Source organism: Anoplophora glabripennis, unplaced genomic scaffold (assembly GCF_000390285.2).
Source record: "Anoplophora glabripennis isolate ALB-LARVAE unplaced genomic scaffold, Agla_2.0 scaffold478, whole genome shotgun sequence".
Lineage (NCBI taxonomy): Eukaryota > Metazoa > Arthropoda > Insecta > Coleoptera > Cerambycidae > Anoplophora > Anoplophora glabripennis.
Genome location: NW_019417336.1, coordinates 193,141 through 198,472, shown reverse-complemented (window position 1 = coordinate 198,472; position 5,332 = coordinate 193,141). Strand labels below are relative to the sequence as shown.

General features: G+C 34.2%; 1 non-coding gene across 1 annotated transcript; it reads right to left on the bottom strand.

Moving 5' to 3' along the window:
- Nucleotides 1–252: 252 nt before the first annotated feature.
- On the bottom strand, nucleotides 253–325 carry Trnav-aac. Its single transcript has one exon. It is a non-coding gene; the product is annotated as a tRNA-Val (tRNA).
- Nucleotides 326–5,332: the final 5,007 nt, after the last annotated feature.

The following is a 5,332-nucleotide window of genomic DNA, read 5'->3' as shown; positions in this document are numbered from 1 at the left end:
TAATATTATAAGAATTTCGTCTTAACAACGGATATTTTGTAATGTTTTATAACAGTTTGCCACACTGTCATTTGCCCACGGCCAACTTGTTATAATAGGAATTTTTTTTTAACTCTATTTTTTTATTAAATGGTGAATATCAACGTTCAATAATAACATACAACTTTGAATGGTTTAGTTATAAAGTTTTAAAATCTTTTTTTCTTCGTAGAGAACTTGTAAGAACAGTATCCTTAGAAAAATAAAAAAGAGTGTTTCCGCCCGGGATCGAACCGGGGACCTTCCGCGTGTTAGGCGGATGTGATAACCACTACACCACGGAAACCACTTGAGCAGAGTTTTCTATATATAGTACTTCTCAATAAAATATATAATACATAATATCTTTAGCAATTTTCTTTGAATTAAAAACGGAAATTTATTTATTTTTAATCACACTATCATATTTAAACTACTGTTGAATTAGTATTACCAGCGATAATTATTGTCGAAAACAAATTACGCGCCAGACTATAGGCAACTTATAATACAGGCAAGCATCGTTATCCGATTTAAGTAGTCAACCAGTTCAACTATAATATACAATAAATTACATACCACACATATTTTCATTCTAAATTAAGCAAATTCTGTAAGTTAAGAAAATGAAATTACTTACATTATGACAATTCTATCTTAAAGAAAAATTAAGAAGAAGGGGTAACAAATTTAACACTAAAACGGTTATTCCGTCCAAATAATATATAAAACTCAAAGGATTGCATTTATAGTATAACTTGGGAATGCAATAAACATTATGTTAGTACGAGTTATTCACCTGTAAATATTAAAATAATGAACAGAAGGGTTAATTGAGAAATCAAAAACTTACGAACACGCTTGGTATAGTCTTTCCGATCTCAATTGAAGAACCAAGAGGTTGGCAGTATGTACCAGGTTCGGTCGCTGACATAGCAACTCGGCATTGAAATATTTGAAAAACTTCTTCCCATATTTGTTTAGTCATACCCATATACATGTCTGGTCGAACTAAACGTGGTAGTAGAAATGTATACGCCCAGTTGAAAAACGCGCGCGCGGTCAAACGGCGTACACAGATAGCCGAACTGGGCGACTGGGCAATAAATCTCAACTGTTCAGAAGTGGTTGAAAAATAACCTAGCAGTGCAGTGCAGGAATGCGGAATTTGGTGTGATTCAGGTAATTTTAATTTATTATTGGCACCTATTAATCATTCATATTACAATTGCTAAAGGCAGAAATAATAGGGATATTTTGTTTACTAATATTATTGACATTTTGGAGACCCTTTGAAACGGAACACATCGAAATTTACCATCACTATAATAAAATTGTTTGAGGACATAAATTATTAAAATATATTGGCCAAACTAAATGAATAAATTTTCTACACATTATACAGGGTGATTCAGAACTTATCCAAAAAAAACCCTTATCCCCTTATCCCCTGGGTATACAGGGGACCCTTATAAATACAGTTTTGTAAAGAAAAAATTAAAAAGGGCAGTTCGAAAATGATTTAAAAATACATTTCTGGACGGCACTGGAAACTGGTCCACTGTAAAACCTGACCTCGCACAATGCGACCGGCATGGCGGTGTGATAAAAACGGATAAAAACTTTCGCAAGGAGAGAAATATGTAAATAGAATTTTATCGCACCTATTTTATATCGGCAAATTCAACTGCTTTTGCGTTTATTAATAAAATTAATTTGTGTTTTTAAATAATAAAATCATTTGACATACCCGATGTTACAACAACAATTGTTCAAAATTTTATCCACCAACGTGTAAACACATTTGGGTCTGTCTTACTCAGTTTCTACGAATTAACACAAATGTTGTCTTGCTTCGCCATAACACAAATGCTTCACCATAAATTAAAATGATATCCATCAACTCCGAATTGCTATACACGCAAACCATTTTTGACACTAACTACTAAAAAACTATTGTAAACACCACAGATAACAGGTAAATACTATGGCAACGACGATTGCAAAATCCGATTTCAGTATTCGGAGTACTGAAGCCACGTGGCTCTCCACGCGTATTGCGAATGGCGCTAGAGACTACAGTTGTCCAGCTATGTAGCGGTAGCTATAACTTCAGTAATTTTTTCTCGGAAACTATAAGGATTTTACAAATTTTTTTTGTACGATATTGACTCCATTTCTCATGCCACATCTATTCCCAAATTTTTTGGATAAGTTGTGAATCACCCTGTACCTATACAAGTTATTATAATTTTTTACCGTTAGCAGAAAACTTTTTTAGGGACGCCTATGAAACTCATTCAATTTTATTGCTAGCCGTTTTTATACATGTTCAATTGACTTCGAAAAGACTATAAAATGTAATTCAGTGGCATTCGGATAAAATTTTAGAGAAAGAAAATAATACCCTTAAAAGAAAATTAAAAGGCATACCGATTATTTTATTAAACTGTGAAAAATGAGTGTCAAATTAATCATAAAAATAATAAATATCATCTCCAGCTGTGGAAAGGGATATACAGACTCTACAGCTCTACACTATCAAATATATTCCCAAAAGAAACGTCATTCCTAGTTTTGAGACGAAAACAGATTGTTTTCAAAACGTTAACTGAACTGATGTGGATGACTTAGTGAAGTGTGTTTTCTACTTGTCTGCTATTTTTAGTGTGACATTTTTGGCTAATTGTAAGTAAAACGTTTTATAAAACAACCCTTGATTACAGTGGCGGCTATTGACTTCCATACCAGGGAGGGCGGAAAAATGTGGGTACAAAGTATTGAAAAAAAAATTAAATATTAATTGGGTAATTTTATTTTAAGGGAAAAATGTACTCAACATTATTTTTATAGTGAAAGTCCATTCTTCTGAGTTCGTCCGAAATAAACTTTTCAATTACTTGTTCCTTAAAGTTTGGTATTTCTCGCACCATTGATTTTTGCAAGTGCTACAATCAATCAAACATTTACAATATTTAAAAAAACACAAGAAACAAACAAAATTTTACACCACAATTGGACAAATTACGTTTATAAAGCGGTCAATATTATTTGGTTACGGTCGGAGTAAACAGGGCCCAACCTGCATAGAAAATATGCACTACTCCCACTTTCCGCTCCGTCTTTCACTGCTGCGCGAAGAGAACCATGGCCACCGCTGTGACTGAACATTACAATTACCTACATATAAAATTTCCTTTTTAATGTTTCATAAAGCTAATCTATTTAATTATCTAGATAACACTGTAAATTAAATTTTTTCACTATGAAAATTTCCACAGCTTAAGGAGGTATATCGGGTTTACTCAAATGCACAGATGTACTTGAAATTTATATAGCGTATTACCCAGTGCTCCCTCCGTGCGTCATATTTTTTAAAAATTTTTTTTTAATCTAGATTTTGAGATATTGTTGTTGAAAGTTGTTCACTTTAACATAGGTTTATATGACGGTGCGGCTCTTTTTTGCCCATAACTGAGAAAAAAAATGTAAAAAATGTGAAGCAAAACTTTTCCATAGATAGTACACAGTATTATCTTATTTTTAGTACAGCTGTATTAATTAGAAACAGAAACCAATAATTATTGCATTTCTGTCTGACTTGAGAATTAATGTGGCAACGTCGGAATCAGCTGACAGCAAGCTAGGAGGGAATACATTTGAATGACTTGATAAAAACGAAATTGATTTCAAACATATACATTTCTCCTAAATCCCATGTACATTGTTATTAACAATAAATTATCCACAACAGATGATTTTTTGTAATGTTTTTAAAAAACTAGATTAATTAAAAAATACTAGGAAGCTGTGATATATTTATTGGAATAAAAAAATACAGTTGATAAATTCTTGTAATATATTTAATGGTTTATAAAAACATCGTAATCATTACCCAGCAATATTTAGAGTTACATAAAGTTTTCTTTGCTTGATTATTATAATTAGTAATACTTGAGAGATAAAAGCATATGTACGGAATACCAAAGGAACATAAATATTTCTCAGCAAACTTTATATCTAAAAAATTAGTTATAGTTGCAAAACTTTTGTAACATTACTAAAATAGAGATTAAAAACACGAACAGTGAGCAATAATGTAATTTCTATCACAGAATCTTCAAAATTGCATCCAACATTTTTTTTGACTTGGACGAGAGATGGGCGCGAGTGTCATTTCATTTCTTTAGAGCTAAATTAACATAATTCTCGTTGTTTTACCAGTTCACATGATTTACGGATTTTAAATAAAGGATACAAATCTTCGCGAGGATAATACGATTATATTTGCTATATATAATAATTATATTGTACATAGTTTACACAGATTGCATTTTTGATTGCGTACGCATCTTTACCCGAATTTGACGCGCAATATCTCCGATGTCCGAGGTCTGTAGGTTCGCAGTGTGTACAACTGCTAGTCAATTATTAGCGCTATTGCCACATCTACATAGTCTTTATGCGTTCATTAAATATAATTTAAAACTACTTAAGTTTATCGCAAATAATTTCAATAGAATTTCATTCTTTCAAATTGGCTGCGGCTTTAGTCCCATAAGAAAAGCATAGGACCCCCACTGCGCTCCTCACTTCCCTCGGACCCCGATATACCTCCTTAATTGGCACTTTTTGGCGCAAGAGTTGATCTGTGAAATTTTTTTGTTAATATTCAGACGATAAGTAAAACGTCAAATCTATTATTAATCGTAAATGTCAAAATTTTTTTCAAACATTTTCGCCAATTTTAACATTTCGAAGCCGTTTTTGAAAGAAATAATGAGTCGTTTTTGCATTCTCGAAAAACTGTCCTTTCGTGAATGCAAAAGCGATACTTCGCAAGTTAGAACAAAAAATAACTATTTCCGAAAAATGAGACATCTTTAGATAAAAGAACACGATCCAATTTTCTATCCGCGATACTTACCGCGCCGTATCTGTATGTCATAAAACTAATAGAAACGTCACCGTCTTCTCCAGGTAGATCCGAAATTGTTCCCTCTCGCCGCCGAGGCCGTGCGAGCCGAGGGAAGACACTCAAACGAGCAAGCGGAATCGGCGGCCCTCCTCATCTCGGCCTTCCGCCGCCAGCAACCTGTCATTTGCGACGGCGTGCGTGCAGGACGCGGTGCTGGCGGCCCCCAGTCAAATGATACTTAATGACACGTTCCGGGCCGCGGCCTGTGTACGATGCCGCGACATCCTCGAATTACCACCGTCCGGGGAGATGCCGGCCCGAGATCTCCGGGAATTCTCCACAGACGGACCTCTACAGAGTGGTTCAAGTTGCAGACGGTCTGAAATGGTTCCACTA